At 38.7% G+C, this 19,788-nt stretch overlaps 1 protein-coding gene across 4 annotated transcripts in view; it reads left to right on the forward strand.

The window, feature by feature from the left end:
- Sac1 (phosphatidylinositol-3-phosphatase SAC1) overlaps positions 1-19,788 on the forward strand; it is a 677,000-nt gene that overhangs the window by 337,933 nt on the left and 319,279 nt on the right. The gene's annotated exons all lie outside the window — the stretch shown is intronic.

Consider the following 19,788-nt stretch of genomic DNA (forward strand, 5'->3'; position numbering starts at 1 on the left):
CTGGGGATATAAGAAGAAAATTACTGGTCAACATGAAGATAGTCTACATAGGCTGGATGGCTCATACAGTCAAAGATTATACAGTGGTGCCACGCTGCTTCATCTGCCTGGGATATGGGCACCAGGCGGCACATTGCACCCAAAAGTCCTGACAATCTTGAGTGTTGTGCCCTGGAAGGACACAACACTCAAAATTGTCCAGATACAGAAAAGCCACCAAACTGCCCCACCTGTACACAAAAGAAAAGAAACAATAACCACTCATTCAAAGATCCCAAATGTCCAGAGTACATAAAAGCAGTTGAATTTGTAAGACAAAAAACAGATTATGAGTAACACACAATACAACAGAACCATAGCAAGAAGAAGAAATTCAAGCAACCTTAAATTCTTACAACTAAACTGCCAACGAGCCATTGCTGTCACAAATGACCTGACCAAAACTCTAATGGACCAATCCATACAAGAAGCGGCACTACAGGAACCCTACTCGTATAAGGGAACAGTTAAAGGAATCCCATTGACCCACTGAATCATTCAATCAAACCCAATCACAGTGGGGCAAGGTAGAAATGCAAGAAGAATGATCTGGACTGCCATTGTTATAACAGATCCAACCATCACTGTGGCCAAGGTCGCCCCCACTGTGTACAACGCATGCAGCCTGTGCTTGCCTTGAGGGCGATTTCGGACAAATGTATGTAGTGTCCTTGTACTGCCAGTGCTCACAATCTGCAGATCCCATCCAACCATTCACAGACTACCTGGAACTCACACTGAACACCCTGCAAAACAAAAGCATTCTAATACTAACAGACATGAATGCAAACTTAACTCTATGGAACAGCCCACAAACGACAAAGGGCAGATCATGGAGGAAGTTATTATAACGCACAGACTGAAAGTGCTTAACTCACAAGGGCATCCCCCAACATGCGGCACCCCACAGGGCATGTCATATATAGATGTCTCCCTAGCAACCCCCAATGTTTGGCAAAGAGTCCAAAACTGGGAAGTCCAACAAACCATCATGACTAGTGACCATAATGCAATAACATTCACTGTCACACAAGCAACAAGATCCACCAGGAATGACAACACAGACCAATTCAGATTTCAAATGAAATCGGCAAACTGGGATGAGTTTGAAACCACCATAAAGGAGGAATTGACAGACGAGGACGTACTGACCCTACAAAATCTGACAGCAGAAGAGCATATAGAGAGCCTGCAAGGTAAAATAATAAAAGCGTGCATTGCATCCATGAAGCCCCGAAGAAGAAAAAAGTACCATGTCCCTTGGTGGACAGCAACTCTCACTGACTTGAAGCAGCAAACCGGACTAACTAGAAGGGAATATCAAAGAGCCCGGCGAGAACCAACCAGACCCCAACAAGAAGTACAGAACCGCCCTTCACAAACAAGGAAATTGGTCACGCTGTCGCCAACACGAGGAGTGGGAAATGCCTGGGCCATGATGCCATTGAAGTTGAGGTCCTAGAAAGGGTGTGGCAGTTTGTCTCACAAGCCATTCATGGGGCCCTTAACTCCTGCCTCCATTCTGGCACCTTCCTAAGGACTTGGAAACTAGCCAATCTGAAAATTATTTTGAAAGGGCCAGACAAATCAGAACAGGATCCCACGTCCTACCGGCCGATCACCCTCCTTCCGGTTTTGGGTAAGGTCCTAGAGAAAGTCATCGCGACCAGATTGATGGAATCAAAAGGCCTTTACTCGCCGAAACAATATGGCTTCACCCCTGGATGCGGCACTGAGGATGCAATCACTGAATTAATAGCAACCAGAGACATCACCGACAGCAAATACCTTCTTACTCTCTTTGTGGACTTTGTGGGGGCCTTTGACACACCATGGTGGCAAAGTACCCTCGTGAGGTTCAGGGGGGCCGAGATCTCTACTCCCTGCTATCTGACTACTTTAAAGACCGCAAAGTTATGGTGAGAAGTGGAGTTCATGAAATCAGAAGAAAAGTCACAAGGGGCTGCCCACAGGGTTTGATATTGGGCCCCTTATGCTGGAACCTAGTGTTTGACTCCTGGCTGGGAAAAACCTTTCAATCATCTACCTTCATTGCCTATGCAGATGATCTCATCATACTCACGGCTGGTAACTCTAGGAGAGAAATTGAGAACAGGATAAACTTAATTCTCAAGGAACTCGTTACATGGACAGAAAACAACAAACTAAAGGTGTCAACAAAGAAGACAGCACAAATGCTCATCAAAGGAAAGCTTGACAGGGAGCAACCGCCATCAATTAAATATATGGATCCAAGGATCAAGTATACCCAAACAAACAGATACTTGGGAATAATAGTAGATGAGACATTTAGCTTCCTCCCTCACATCAAATATATAAAAGAAAAAACCAAAACTTTGCTATAAAACAGATAGCCAGACGAGAGTGGGGCCTTAAAGCTCACACACTAAGACTCTATTACAACTGCATTTTTCTCACAACTCTCTCCTACGGTGCCGGGGCTTGGGGTTATAGAGCGAATATGGTGGCTCTGATTAAGCAGCTAAATCAAGCACAACAGCTAGCTCTACTAACCATGTCCGGAGCCTGCCGGACAACTTCTACTAAGGCCCTACAGGCACTGCTTGGGAAGACCCCAGCCCATCTGGAAATACAGTATCGGTATCTTAAATACAGGCTAAGAAAGAATATACTATAATTTTTAGTGTTTCTCACCAACCATTGAAGTAAAAACGAAAACCAAAATCTTAAAAGGTTTATGTTTAAATTTACAATAAATTTACAGTAGATCAACAAAATACGATTATACAAAATGTTACTGATAATGAAATACTGAATTAGGATGAAACAAATGTAATTTACAGTGAATGTACAAATAAAATGATAATAAAATACTGAATTAAAATGCAATAAAATATACTAGATTAAAAGCGCTAAAATAACTGAAGCTTTCAAAGGCTTCTGCCTTCTTCCTCAACAGTGTACTTCTATACTGTGTTGCTTCATTAAATACCAGCAGGTTCATGGTGCATCTCAAGTAAACGTGTACTGTTCCCGTATGTTGGAACCGGAAGCGGCTCGGGAGCGTTCCAGGCGAAAATGTTCATCCCGTCCGAGGATTACCACCTCAAAGAGGGGATGAATGCGTGTACTCCTGTCTCTATTTATATTGTTCCCAATAGAACTAATTCGTAGGCTCTCGAGCCACTTGCGGTCCCAAAATCTATGCGCCCGATCAGTGATGACTGCTTCGTCCGGGGAGATATGATGTTGCTTCTCCCAAAAATGTTCAGCTGCGGATTTACCATAATCCGCATTTCTTATCGCGTTTGTGTGCTCCCCCAGATCTTTGAGGCATCGTTTTGTTTCCCCCACATAATGCGGATTATGGTAAATCCGCCGTAGCTGAACATTTTTGGGAGAAGCAACATCATATCTCCCCGGACGAAGCAGTCATCACTGATCGGGCGCATAGATTTTGGGACCGCAAGTGGCTCGAGAGCCTACGAATTAGTTCTATTGGGAACAATATAAATAGAGACAGGGGTACACGCATTCATCCCCTCTTTGAGGCGGTAATCCTCGGAGGGGATGAACATTTTCACCTGGAACGCTCCCGAGCCGCTTCCGGTTCCAACATGTACGGGAACAGTACACGTTTACTTGAGATGCACCATGAATCTGCTGGTATTTAATGAAGCACCGCAGTATAGAAGTACACTGTTGAGGAAGAAGGCAGAAGCCTTTGAAAGCTTCAGTTATTTTAGCGCTTTTAATCTAGTATATTTTATTGCATTTTAATTCAGTATTTTATTATCATTTTATTTGTACATTCACTGTAAATTACATTTGTTTCATCCTAATTCAGTATTTCATTATCAGTAACATTTTGTATAATCGTATTTTGTTGATCTACTGTAAATTTAAACATAAATCTTTTTAAGATTTTGGTTTTCGTTTTTACTTCAATGGTTGGTGAGAAACACTAAAAATTATAGTATGAATATACCCAACGCCAGAGGCCTATTTGAAGAACTTAAGAAAGAATATACTCACCACCTTGGATGACCTCACCATCAACCTACAAGCAGAAAAGAAAGAGGAACTAACAAGGATAAGAAATAAACTGAAGGAGAGATGGCAGGAAATCTGGTCCATGGCTGAAGTGGGGGATATCACTAGGTGCTACATCCCAGAAGCAAGAGAATTGACCAAGAAAGAAAAGCTATGAATGGCACCAGGCCTACACGCAACATTCCTTATGACGGGACATGGTAGCTGACCACATCCTCGATGAATGTTATTACTGTCATGACCTCAGACAGGAGCTCTTCTCCTTGGTGGATGCCATACTGCTAATGAATAAAGAAAACCTGATTGCAACAGAAAATAACTTCAAGGGCTTTAACACATTTGCCACCAAGGCTTTCAAAAGAAGAGAAGCTATTAGAAAAGAGGATGCCTGAACTGGACCTGACAATCGCCAACTCATGCACAACAATTAAGCAAGGACAACATCAAAACTCACCTTCCCCTACTCCCCCACCATCCTGAGTGGGGAATCTTTCTGCTTGCTTAACACTTATTTCTTCTATCTAGGGCAGATCTTACCTTACATCTGCCCCCCCTTTCTAACCCCCTCCTCCTTCCTCTACCTAAAGTTCTCTAGGAGTGCTCAGCATGATGATAGTAGTGTCCAGCACGCCTTCTCGTGGAGGGGCTCGGGGAGGCGCGTTTGGTGCCTCTGCCCCCCCCAGCTAGGTTGCCATTCTGGCCACTACACAAAACAGAACATTGGCCAGAAGAGAGATGCCATATTACAAGAAGAAATGAAGCAGCTAATGGGGGAAACTCCGGGCTCCGCCCAGACAACTCAACACACACCAACTATGAAATATTGTTCAAGATTTAGGCCTAAATGGATGTCAGGTGAACTAATTAGACATGTGGCAGAGAATAAAAATGCATGGGATACATATAAATTAATAGGTGAAAGAGAAGCCTATGATAGATAAAAGCTGGTCTGTGACCGAATCACAAAAGAGGTTAGGCAGGCAAAGGCAGATTACGAGAAATCTTTGGCAAAGGATGCAAAGAAAAACAGCAAAAACTTCTTTACTTATGTAAACTTTAGAAGAAAGGGTACGAATCACATTGGTCCACTTGATATCAATGGTTAATGTCTAAAATCCTGCTCAGGTAGCTAACAAATTAAATGAGTATTTTGCATCTACATTGACACATGAGAAGTTATTCAGGGAGGGGAATGCCAGAGGTGAATTAAACTCTGGCAGCAAGTTAGATGGTTTTGTAATAACTGAGAGAAAAGTGGAGGAGAAATTGTTGAAGATAGACATAAGAAAATCACCTGTGGTGGATGGGATCTATCCAGTTATATTAAAGGAGGCAGCAAAGGAAGTAATCAAACCCTTAACCATAATTATGAGGGCTACCTTGGACTCAGGGGAGGTACCCATGGACTGGAGATGTGCAAATGTGACTCCAATTCACAAAGGAGAATCAAAGAGAGAGACAAATAATTACAGACCTATTAGTTGAACTTCTACTCCAGAGAATAAAATGGATGCACTAGTTAAAGAAGCATTGCAGGACCATCTAGACAAGACTTCAATAGCCGATCGGGCTAGCTAGGTGGGTAAAGTGCCTGCCTGGTAACCGAAAGGTCATGAGTTCGAATCCCACCTCGGGCTTGGATCAGAGTAAAATTCAAAAACTTTGTGAGGTGCATTATGGCCACAGAAGCTAATGCACCAACAACTAACAAAAAAAAAAAAAAAAAAAAAAAAAAGGCTTCAGTTATAGTCTTGTCTGACCAATTTGATTGGATACTATGATGTGGTCACAAAGGAAATGGATGCAGGGAATAACTTTGGTATCATTCATTTCGAGGTTAGAAAGGCATTTGATACTGTTGCATATGGAAGACTGCCGCACAATTTGGAGCACTGTGGCATTGGAGGCAAATTGCTTCTATGGATAAAGGGATCTTTGAGGCGAGAAGACAGAGTGGTAATCAATGGACACTGCTATTCGTGGACTGATGTTATTAGTGGAGTTGCTGTTGCTGTTATTTTGTTTTTAGGAGCATTAGTAACTAAGGCCATATTGCTCCAGGGTTATGCGGTGGTCATTCCCTGACCTTTCCGCATCCTCCGTATTTGGTGGTCATGGGCTCGAACCGTGGTCTAATCAAGAAGCGTGTGCTATGCACTACTGCTCCTGCCCACCTGGCTAGGGAGGCGGCTATTAGTGGAGTCCTCCAGGGTTCAGTGTTTGGGTCCATTGTTGTTTTCTGTATTCATTAATGATATTGAGGATGGTATATCAGGCTTAGTGTAAAGTTTGTAGAAATACGAAGGTCGGCAGTGTTGTTAATGACACTAATGACAGTATGCTGCTGCAACAGGATCTTGAAAAGTTGAGCAGTTGGACTGAGAGTTGGCAACTGAAGTTTAACATTGACAAATGAAAAATACTGCATATGGGAAGCAGTAACCCCAGAGTAATGATCAACTGTGCAGTACTACACTGACAGTGGTAGAGAGTGAAAAGGACCTGGGGGGTAATTGTGCAGGCAAATATTAAGTTTTCTAAGCAGTGCAGACAGTCTGCAAGAGGAGCTCATGGTGTCTTGTCAATGATATACAGGAATTTTTCTAGCATGGATAAGGAGGTGATTATCCCCTTGTATAAGGTAGTGGTCAGGCCATTACTGTATACAGGTCTGGAGGCCTCATTTTAAGAAGGATGTATAGCTGTTGGAACAAGTACAGAGAAGGGCAGCAAGATTAGTGAATGGAACAAAGGGTTGCTCTTACAAAGAAAGGCTTCAGTTTTGCAGATTACCTTGTCTGGAGAATAAGCATCTGCGAGGTGATCTGATTGAGGTGTATAAAGCCTTGAATGGTTTGAGCATGCTCAAGGCTGGTTGGATTCTACCCCTTGCTCAGAATGGCAAGAGAAAGAATCCTCTTGCCTCAATTTCAATTTATGCCCTCTCATGCATAAATTGAAATTGAGGCAAGACATTTGTAGGATAGATGTGTGGAAGTTTGCCTTTAACCAGCGGGTGGTTGACTGCTGGTACAAACTTCCATCTGTCATAGAAGTTGATAGCTTAAATAGATTCAAGGCAGAACTAGACAAATATTTGGAGTGAGTGAATGGGTGAAATGAGAAGGGGTGTTTTTTTTTTTTTTTTTTGGCTGATGCTATATAAGCTTGCTTTCTTGCATCATCTGCCCTCATGGTGTCACACAGATATAAGGAATGCAGAAATGGAATTTGAGGAATACAATGTGTACAGGAAGGATAGAAAGGTGGAGGGGTTATGTTATTAGTTAAGAAACATATATAAATCAAGGAAGTACAGCCATTTTACATGGCTGCACAGTGCAGTGTCGAGTCAGTTTGGTGTAACATGAGCATTATGAAATCAAAATTGAGAGTAGGAGGGTGTTATAGACCTAATGATTCTGATGAGTATAATTAACAACTGTACAGGAAAATAGAGTGGGCCAGTAAATCAGAGATTCTTATAATGGGGTAATTTAATATTCCAGATATTGACTGGAATTTGTGGGATGGTCACTCTCACACTATCATTGGTTTTGGGGATTTATTGGATGACTGTTTTCTACAGAAGCATGTTCAGAAGACAAATACAGGGAACAATACTCTTGATCTGATTATCAATACTGATTCTTCATACATTAAGAATTTGCAGATAAAGGAACCACTAGGTGGAAATGATCACAGTGTACTGAAGTTGGATTATCTCAAAGCGTTAACTACCATCAGGGGTAAAGGGAAGGGTTTTTGCTATCGTAAAAATGACTACGGTAGTCTGAAACAGTATTTGAATTGTATACGGTAGACCAATTGATGATGTTACCAACAGCAAATTCAAAATGGGAAGCATTCAAAGAATTAATCTTGGAAGCTATTTGGCTTTTTATACCAAGTAAGAAGTATTGTTCAAGGTTTACACCTAAATGGAGGTTAGATGACCTAATTAGACATGTAGCAGAGAAGAAAAATGCATGGGATCCATGGGTGACACAGAAGCCTATGATATATATAAGCCGGTCTCTAACCAAGTCACAAAGGAAGTTAGGCAGGGAAAGGTAGAATGCGAGAAATCTTTGGCAAAGGAGGCAAAAATTCATCACCTTTTCTCTCTAGATTGAAGGGGATGAATCAGATTGGTGCACTTGATATCATAGTTTAACTGTTGATGATCCTGCTCAGGTAGCTAACAAACTAAATGAGTATTTTGCATCTACTTTCACACATGAGGAGTTATTCAGGGAGGGGAATGCCAGAGGTGAATTAACTCTGGAATTGAGCTAGATGATTTTGTAATAACTGAGAGCAAAGTGGGGGAGAAATTGTTGAAGATAAACATAAGAAAGGCACCTGGGATCAATGGAATCTATCCAGTTATATTAAAGGAGGCGGAAAAGAAAGTAAGCAAACTCTTAGCCATAATTATGAGAGCTTCCTTGGACTCAGGGGAGGTACCCATATATCTTTGGCAAGGGATGCAAAGAAAAACAGCAGAGTTCTTTACTTATGTAAACTCTAGAAGGAAGGGAATGAAACAGATTGGTCCAATTGATATCGATGGGTCAACTGTTGATGATCCTGCTCAGGTAGCTAACAAACTAAATGAATATTTTGCATCGCATTCACACATTAAGAGTTATTCAGCAAGAGTAATGCCAGAGGTGTATTCAACTCTGGCAGTAAGCTAGAGAATCTTGTAATAACTGTGAGTAAAGTGGAAGAGAAATTGTTGAAGATAAACACAAGAAATGCACCTGGGGTGGATGGGATCTATCCAGTTAGATTAAAGGAGGCAGCATAATAAGTAAGGAAACGCTTAGCCATAATTATGAGACCTTCCTTGGACTCAGGGGAGATACCCATGCACTGGAGATGTGCAAATGTGACCCCAAATCACAAAGGATGATCAAAGGGCAGCACAAGTAATTACAGACCTGTTAGTTTAACTTCTGTTCAGGGAGTTTAATGGAGGCACTGGTTAAAGAAGCACTGCAGGATCATCTAGACAAGACTTCAGTTATAGCTCGGACACAGCATGGCTTTGTTAAGGGGTAGTCTTGTCTGACTAATTTGATTGAATACTATAATGTAGTCACAAAGGAACTGGATACGGGAAATAACTTTGATATCATTTATTTGGATGTTAGAAAGGCTTTTGATATTGTTGCACATGGAAAACTGCTTCACAATTTGGAGCACCGTGGCTTTGGAGGCAAATTACTGCTATGGATAAAGGGATCTTTGAGTGGGAGAAGACAGAGTGGTAATCAATGAAACTGCTCTTCATGGACTAATGTTATTAATGGAGTCCCTCAGGGTTCAGTGTTTGGTCCATTGTTGTTTTCTATATTTATTAATGATATTGATGATGCTATATCAGGTTTAATATCCAAATTTGCAGACTTTACAAAGTTTGGCAGGGTTGTTAATGACACTAATGACAGTACACTGCTGCAACAGGATCTAAAAAAGTTGAGCAGGCGGGCTGAGATGTGGCAACTGTAGTTTAAAATTGACAAATGTAAAGTATTGCATATGGGAAGCAGTAACCCCAGAGTAATGTATAAACTGTGTGGTACTACACTGACAGTGATAGAGAATGAAAAGGATCTGGAGGTAATTGTGCAGGTAGTCCTCCTTATCCCTGCAAGAGTCTAGCAGGGATAAGGAGGTGATTATCCCACAGTACAAGGCAATGGTCAGGCCACAACTTGAGTACTGTATACAGGTCTGGAGGCCTCATTTTTAGAAGGATGTGGAGCTGCTGGAACAAGTACAGAGAAGGGCAACAAGATTAGTGAAAGGAACAAAGGGTTGCTCTTATCAAGAAAGGCTTAAGAAGAGAGACTGCTTCTAAAGCGATGGGATGCACTTAAACAGAAAGGATGCAAGAATATCTGGTGATGCTATTGAGGCAGTTTTAGGTAGTAGTAGTAGTAGTAGTGATATGTGATGCAGGAAAGCAAGTGTATGAGCTTGCATCAGCCAAAAAAAAACCTTCACACCATTCCTTCCAAATGCCTGTCCAGTTTCTCCTTAAATTTATTTAACCTATCAACTTCCACAACGACAGATGGAAGTTTGTTCCAGCAATTAACCACCCGCTGGCTACGGAAAATTTCCTCACATCTATTCTATATCTGTCTTTTCTTAATTTGAATTTATGTCCCCTTAGGTTTGTAATCTAAAAAAGTGGAAGGATCCAATCAGAATTCAGCGTGCTCAATCCATTCACGGCTTTATACACCTCCATCAGATCACTGCGCAGGTGCCTAGTCTCCAGCCACTGCAATTTGCAGAACTTAAGCCTCTCTTGGTAAGAGGATCCTTTCATTCCCCTCACCAATCTTGTTGCCCTTCTCTGTAAGCTCTCAAGCAAATCTACATCCTTCCTAAAATGAGGCCTCCAGACCTGTATGCAGTACTCAAGGCATGGCCTGACCATTGCCTTATACAGAGGGACAATCACCTCCTTTTCCCCGCTAGCAAAATTCCTATATATCATTGACAAAACTCCATGACCTGCCCTGGCAGCCTGTCTGCATTGCTCAGAAAACTTCATATCTGACTGCACAATTACTCCCAGGTCTTTTTCATTTTCTACCACCTTAAGTGTAGTACCACACAATTGGTACTTTTTCTGAGGTTACTTCTACCGATTTCAGTACTTTTCATTTGTCAAGGTTAAACTTCAGTCGCCACTTCTTGGCCCATTCTGCCCAAATTATCTAGATCCTGTTGCAATAGCAAAGTGCCATTACTGTCATTAACAACCTTGCCAACCTTTGTATCATCTGGAAACTTCAACACTAAGCCTGATATACCTTCATCAATGTCATTGATAAATATACAAAACAACAGAGGACCCAACACCGAACTCTGTGGGACTCCACTAATAACATTAGTTCACGAACAGCAGCACCCATTAATTACCACCCTCTGTCTTCTCCCACTCAACCATCGTTTTATCCATTGTAGCAACTTACCCTTAATACCATTCTGCTCCAATTTGTACAATAGTCTTCCATGCGCAACAGTGTCAAAAGCATTCCTGAAATCCAAATATATGATATCAAAATTATTTTTGCATCCAGTTCCTTTGTAACCACATCATTATATCCTATCAAATTTGTCAGACAAAGCTTTCTCTTAACAAACCCATGCTGTGTCTGAATTATTGCTGCAGTCTTGTCTAGGTGATCCTGCAATGCATCTTTAATCAGTGACTCCATTATTTTACCTGGAACAGAAGTTAAACTAACTGGTCTGTAATTACTCGTGTCACCCTTCGATCCCCCCTTTGTGAATTGTGGATACATTTGCACATCTCCAGTCCGTGTTGACCTCCCCTGAGTCCAAGGATGCTCTAATAATTATGGCTAAGGTTAATAAAATATTAAAGGAGGCTTTGCCGCCTCCTTTAATATAACTGGATAGATCCCATCCACCCCAGGTGCCTTTCTTATGTTTAACTTCAACAATTTATCCTTTACTTTGCTCTCAGTTAATACAAAATCATTAAGCACCCTGCTACAATTTGATTTGTAACCTTCTGCCATTTTCAAACCTTAATAACTCCTCATGTGTGAATGTAGATGCAAAATACTCATTCAATTTGTTTGCTATCTGAGCAGGATCATCAACAGTCGAACCATCGATATCAAGTGGACCAATCAGATTCATCCCCTTCCTTTTAGAGTTTATATAAGTAAAGAAATCCTTGCTGTTTTTCTTAACATCCTTTGCCAAAGATTTCTCGTAATCTACCTTCGCCTGCCCAACCTCCTTTGGGAACTGATTACAGACTAGCTTATATCTGCCATAGGCTTCTGAGTTGCTGGATAATTTATATGCATCCCATGCATTTTTCTTCTCTGTCACGAGTCTCATTAGTTCATTTGATAACCATTTAGGCCTAAACCTTGAACAATATTTCTTAATAGTATGAAACTTTTAGTAGCTTCCAGAATTAATTCCTTGAAAGCTTCCCACTTAGAATTTCCTGTTGGCAACATCGTCAGTTGATCCCACTGTACAGAATTTAAAAACTGTCTGAGACCACTGTACTCACCTTTACGGAAGCAAAAACCCTTTCCTTTACACCTGATTGTAATTATATCTTTAAGTAAATCCCACATCAGTACACTGTGATCACTACCACCTAGTGGTTTCTTTATCTGCAAATTCTTAATACACGAATGATCACTGCTGATAACCAGATCAAGAGTATTACCCTCTCTGGTTTCCTCTCGAACATGCTGCTGCAGAAAACAATCATCCAATAAATCCACAAAAGTCTTACTAGTGTGGGAGTGACCAACCCACAAGTTCCAGTCAATATCTGGGAAGTTAAAATCCCCCATTATAAGACATTCTGATTTACTAACCCACTCTATTTCTCTGTACAATTGTTCATTTCACTCATTCGAGACATTAGGCCTATAACACACTCCTACTCTTATTTTTGCTTTCGCAGTGCTTATGTCACACCAAACTGACTTAACAGTGCACTGTTGATCTATATCAACTGGATGCACTTCTTTTGATTTTGTTTTTCTTAATTAACAGCATAAAACCTCCTCCCTTCCTATCCTGTCTATCCTTTCTGTACACATTGTACTCCCCAAATTCCAGTTCTGCATTCCTTATATCTGTGCGACACCACGTCTCTGCTATCCCAACAATATCCGCCTTTGATGTCTTGACCAAAACTTCAAATTCTTCAAATTTATTTACTATACTTCTGGCATTGGTATATATGCAGGTGTACATGTACCTATCCTTATTATTAGCTACCCTAACACATCCCCTATACCCACCTGTCTCACGATGAAACCCTCAGCACCCCTCGCTCCAGGTTGCTACTTATTCTAATAGAAGTTGTGCAAGAATCACCTTCACCTCTGCTTGTGGCTACTTTTAACCTTTTAGTCAGTGAACCCCCCCCCCCAAGCTAGCAGTTTTCCACCCCACCTAACACTGCCTCGATAGGCTCAGGAAATATTCTTGCACCCTTTCTATTTAATCATATCCCATCCCTGTAGAAGCAGTGTCTCCTGTTAACAAGCACAGACCATGTATAAAAAAATTCTACTCCTTGAGCCTTGCACATTCCCTCCAGGGCCGAATTGATTGACATGGTTCTCATCATATACTCCCTCCTATCGTGTCTGGGCAGAATTGCAGACACTTTCAAATTCAATCCTAATTCACGGCTTTTTTGCAACATTGACCTGTACTTGTTGGGTGAGAAGTGTCTCTAATACACAGACCACACTGAGAAAGTTCTTCCCCATGAGCTGTGCACAACCTCTCCAGGGCCAAATTGATTGACAAGGCTCTAATCATGTATTTGCAGATACTAAATAAATAAATTTTCTGTTTATACTTCGGCATGACAACCGAGTCAGTAGAGTTTACAATAAATCATCAATACAAATATTTATCGTATTTAGTAGTCACGGGCTTGACCAGTCCACTCAAGGAACGCTTGCTATGTACTCTCGCTCCTGACCACTGGGCTATGTCAGGCCACTATGTGTGTCAGACAGACACACATAGTAGTGTGTCTGTCTGACGTAAACTTCCGTTAATGTGCCACACTGCTTCAGCCTTTACAGCAGTTGTTCATTTGGATCAATATCAAGTTTTAATGAAATCTTAAGTATTCAATATCAAAATTATTTTTTGCATCCAGTTCCTTTGCTACTGCATCATGGTAGCTAATCAGATTGCTTAGACAAGTTCCCCTCTTGTTCATACCGTGCTGTCCTTATAACTGCATTCCTGACTAGATGATTCTGCAGTACTTCTCTAATCATTGGCCCCATTATTTTCCTGTGTAATTGAAACCAAATTGAGAGTTTCCTGTGTAATAGAAATCAAGTTGAGAGTTTCCTGTGTAATAGAAATCAAGTTGAGAGATTTGTAATTACTCACTCCTTCCTTTTATTGTTCATATTGAATGGGAGAGAGACATTTACACATCTCCAGTGCTCGGGTATCTCACCAAAATCAAAGGATTGCCTCGTAACTTAATGCCAATGGCTTGCTTTCCCCTTTTGCTGTTTCTTTTAATGTAATTGGATGAATTTCATCAGATTTTAAAAATTGTTTAACAATTGCTTTTTTGTAGTTTTAGTTTAACAAATGTTCTTCCAGCTGGCTCTTGGTTATTGTAATATCATTAAAATTAGGATTACCTGTGCAAATTTAACACAAAATATTTATTCAGTTTGTTGGCAACCTGTAGAGACTCATTAAGAGTTATATCTGTTGAGTGTACCCAGGGCCACATCAGGCTATATAGCCACCCTGGTGTAAACTTCTTATTGCTGCCCCCCCCCCCCACACACACACAGTCATTTTTCTTTTGGGAATTTAAAAAAGTATATATTTCCAAAATAATATATAATTTTATTTTTTAAACACAAAACATATATTATGATACATGAAGTAAATATGTTAAAGATAAAATAAAATAATGAAAATACATTAATATTCTTTGGTTGCAGACAATAAAAGTTTCAGAGAAAGATTTGAAACTTTGTTTTTTAATTGCAAAAAGTTTCCGTTATTATTATCGAATAATTTTGCATTAGTATCCCTTAAAGCCAAATTTGGTTTTGTCAAATATTGAATGCAAAGATTACTCTTTATTACTGATTGCCATCTTAATTTTTCTTGATTTATCAGACTTTGATGATGTGCATCTACTGTATTTTGTAATTCTAAGTTTTTACGCAAATTAATTAATTTGTTAGTGCATTCAGCATGCATATTGCTTTTTTCGTGGATATTCAACTGTCTTGTTAAATGTTGCCAATCTTTGAATCCACTGTTTACAAGTGGAACTGAAACAGTGCTATTTAAAAATAATTTACAGTTATAACAAAAGACAGCATTTTGTGAAATCGAATGCAGTAACCAATTACATGAAAGTGATTCACCATTTTGTAATTTTTTAGTATAATATTCAATAGAAAAGTTTCTTCTATTATTATCTCTATCTTTTGGAAAATCAAATTTTTTTTAATTGTTCTGTTTTGTTTTCAACTAACATCATTCTTATTTTATTATTTAAAATTTATGGCTATTTACCGGGATCACTAAGTGAAATTAGTTGACATATATACCAGTGAAATTAGTTGACATATATACCAGTGAAATTAGTTGATCTTGTATACCACTATTTTTTTTTTTTTTTTTACCACTGTTATGATCTTTCCTGTTCATCTGAATTTGCTTCATTTGCACCTGGTGTTTCTTGTTGAATTGTAATATCAAAATTGTAATATCATCTTCGACAGGTGATAATTCACGTGTATATCAGTTTCTTCATCAATAGTAGTAGTAAAGCTAGAGGAAATCGAAGTCAGTTCAGTTCAGTTCAATTTTGAAGTCTGTGGCTGGAAATCCAGAAACCTGGTAATTGATCTTGTTGCTTTTTTATTTGGTCGCTTTTCATTTTTTTCTCTTCTTTCTTTCTCTTTTCATAACCAGACAGTCGTTTCCTTACTCAGACATCTGAGAAATATAGAAAACAAAAGTTTTAAATTTAAAATTCATTATTTGTTAATATAAAATACAACAAAACATATTCTTTGATACATGGAACTTTTAGTCTCCTTAGTCTTTACCATCTCTTTTAGTGTTTACAGAATGTTCTACTTTACCACCTCTTAGTCTCTGCCGCCCCTTAGTCATTGCCGCCCTGGTGCGGTACACCACTTGCGCGGCTCTGAATGTACCAATATGATTATTCTTTTTCTTCTAGTGTTAACATATGCAAAGGACTTTTTGTTATTTTATTTTGTATTCCTGAACAACGCCTTGTAATCTTGTGCATATCTAACTACTTTTATAATTTCATTGCAATGTAATTTATAATTACAATAAGCAATTTTGTCTCCTGATAATATATAATCATCCTGTGTATTTTTCTTCTGTGCTACTAGTCGCCTCAGTTTCTCTAATATCTGGACCAAACCTTTAAAAATATCCCTCATTTAGTAGAAAAAGTTTAGAATTTTTACAGTTATTTCCCTGAACTCTTTCCATTTGCATTTGTGAAAACCAACATGTTTTACTACTGAAAAGAATTTAAAAACTATGTAAGAACATTGTTATCACCTTTTCAAAATCAAAGTTGCTTCCCTTTACCCCTGACAGCAGTTATATCTTTAAATAAATTCCACACCACAACACACTGTCATTGTTGCTACCTTCTACGTTTTTTTTTTTTTTTTCCTGATATACTGGTATACTGGTATATCAGGCAATTAGAAATGGGGCTCTAATTTCCTAATATACTAGTATTTTAGGCAATTGGAGATCCAAGACAGTTATCAAGAAAATTCAGAAATGATCTGCTACTGGTTGAGCTGCTACTTCACAAGATCTTGTCAATAAATAAAAAGTAAAAATCCTCCATAATAAGACATTCTGATTTACTAGCCTCCTCTAGTTTTAGTATTACTCTTAATAAAATGATGCAAGTGAGCAAGCTTATACAGCATCAGCAAAAAAAACCCATTTCCAATAGTTTGTGTAGTTCTTCTTTGAATTTATTGAAACCATCCACTTTCACACCAACAGACGAAAGCTTGTTCCAGCAATCAACCACCAGTTGGCTGAGGGTAAACTTACACACTTTTATTCTAGAGGAAGAATCAAGAGCAAGAGGAAGAATCCCATCAGCATTGAGTTTGCTCAAGCCATTCAAAGATTTAAACACCTTAATCAGATCATCTCGCAGGTACCTAGTCTCCAGATGCTGTAGTTATCAGAACTGAAGCATTCTTGGAAAGAGCATCCCTTTTTTCCAATCTCATTGCTCTTCTCTGTAACTCTACATCCTTCCTAAAATAAGGCCTCCAGATCTGTACACACTACTGAAGATGCAACCTAACCATGGCTTGTACAATGGGATAATGATCTCCTTATCCCTTTGAGCAAAGTTCCTGTATGTCATTGACAAAATCCCCCATGAGCTCTCCTGGCAGCTTGTCTGCTCTGATCAGAGAACTTCACATCTGACTGCACAGTTATCCCCCAGGTCTTTCATTTTTCTCTATGCTGAGTGTAATACTACACAGTTCGTATGTTAATCAGATTAACATACCAACTTAGTATTATTGCTACCTATATGCAGTCCATGCATTTGTTAATGTTAAAACTTCAACTTCCATTTCTGCCCACCTGCCTAATTTTTCTAGACCTTGTTGCAGTAGCTTACTGTGATTATTGTTATTAACCACCTCGATAACCTTTGTATGATCTGTATATTTTGACGTTAAGCCCTGATAATCCACTTCAGCCCTAATAATCATTAATAAATATTAAAAACAATGATGGGAACTCCATTGATAACATTAGTCCACCAAGAACTGTACCCATTGATAACTACTCTCTGTCTTCTCCAACTGAAACATCCCTTTATCCATAACAGTAATTTGCTCTTAATGTGACACTGCTTCAGCTTGTGCAGCAGTGTTTTATGTGCAACAGTATTAAAAGCCTTCCCAGAATCCAAGTATATGATATCAAAATAATTTTTTGTATGCAGTTCCTTAGTTACTTCATCATAGTATCCATTCAGATTGGATCATATATCCAATCTGATTAGATACTATGATGCAGTAACTAACTGTTATTATATATCTTGACATGGTGATCTAACCATGTCATGTATTCAGTGACCTAACTAATTAGGTCACTGAAAGCTTAAATTTTTTATATATGACCTTTTATATATGGTTTTTGGCACATTATAGCTGTATAGGTTTTGGCGCATTATAGCCTTAGTTGCTAATGTGCCAATAAAATTCAAACCAATCAACCAACCCCATCCCTTACTCTTCTGCTCATACTTTTAAACTCCATGGCCCTTCATTTTCCTTATTTCTTAACTTTGTTCCTCTTTCTTTTCTTCCCCCTCACACACACACACGCACACACACACAATCAATACTTTTAAAGTTTATCCTTTGGTTCTGGCTGATTATAATGAGTATCCATGTATGATATTCAAGATAATTGACTTGCTTAAAATTATTTCCCAATTAAAAAAAAAAATCATTGTATATTTTAAATATTAGTATTTCCTGTATTGTGCAAGGAACCCATTGGCTTTTTCTACATCAGCAAAAAAAAAAAAAAGTAAATAAGAAAATACAAGTGATGCACTTCCCTCCATATATATATAATTAGGTAGATAGTTACCTACCTCAGAGATTTGAATTTCTTCAAGCTGCAGCCTCAACTATCTGTGAAGGCAACTTGTTAAAGTAATCAACAACTTGCTAGCTAAAAGAAAACTTCCTACAGTCTAGTCTAAACCTTTTCCCCTGTAATTTGAATTTGTGTGCCCTAGTTCTGGGATTTTTTATAACAGTAAAAATTTTGCCTTTGTTTATTATGCAAAGCATTATACTTTCTAGTAAATGACACATACTGCATTGTTTAACTGAATTTGTTTTTAATGAAGGTCGTAAATTAGCTAACTTTGAAAAACATAGAAATAAATTTTAAAAAAAAATGTTTTTGTTGAGTATGGAATGCTGTTACCATCTTCTGCTAAAAAGTAAAGTCAAGTGCAGCCATTATCAACCCACTGCAGGATGGAAGCCTCCTCAACAATTCATGCTGAGGGGAATGGACCATAATCTGCCACGCTGGTCCAGTGTGGGTTGGCAGATCGACCGTATTCAGTAGTCAGGGGCTTGAACACCAGTCTACTCAAAGGGTGTGTGCTACTACATTCCCGCACCTGACCACTCGGCTACGGAGGCCTCTGCTGCTGCTGTTGAAAAACTTTCTCCTTTGCCACTGTGACCAGAATGCCTAAACCACATAAAGTTCATGATGAAATTTTTGAGAAAAGGATTGCACTGAAGGCAGATTTACAGAATATGGATTAAATGTACCAAGATATTTGTGTTATGTATGTTCAGAAAAAATTAAGATAACAACCGTTAAGGGGATCGGCTGTCAAAGAAATCACATTTCTTTGACAGCAGTTAGTTTCACTTATACTTGGCAGATGTTTTTTTTTCCCCTCCCCTTTTAATATGCAATTTTCGCAACTAGTAATCTATCTTGGATAACACTGCAAATCAAACTATTTGTAAGTTAAGAAAGACTTATTTGTTAGAATAAAAAATTTGTTAGAATAAAAAATTTATTATTCAAATGATTTGCCAATAATTTGCCAATTCATGCTTTGGCAAATTATTTCTATTCACAAATAAACCTTTTGTTTTATTTTTTATTTTTGTTTTGTTATTCTGAATAAGTTTTTGCCAATGCATGAATTGGGAAATTATAAATGCATGCATTTATTATTGCATTTATAGTAAATGATAACATTTGCTATAACATTTCTTATTGTTATTTGTTTACATTTTACAAATTGAAGTATCATTTGCCTTTTAACCACTAATCATTAGAAATTATAATCATTCGGTCATGATAAATTTTTCACTAGCAACTGAACATGTAAACAAGTTCTGTTGCTGGTGTTTCATATTTATTGAAATATGCTTCTCCAAAACTGCTCAGCCATTAGGAATACCTCTCTAAAATCTGGAAAATTTTAAAATCCAACACTTTTCATGTACATGACATAATTTACCTTATGTCATCTTGCCAAAGATGAAAGGTAACTGACTTTCCTTTCATATTTGTTAGGATGATAAA

Source organism: Mastigoproctus giganteus, chromosome 10 (assembly GCF_048544385.1).
Source record: "Mastigoproctus giganteus isolate SK-2022 chromosome 10, ASM4854438v1, whole genome shotgun sequence".
Taxonomy (NCBI): Eukaryota; Metazoa; Arthropoda; class Arachnida; order Uropygi; family Thelyphonidae; genus Mastigoproctus; species Mastigoproctus giganteus.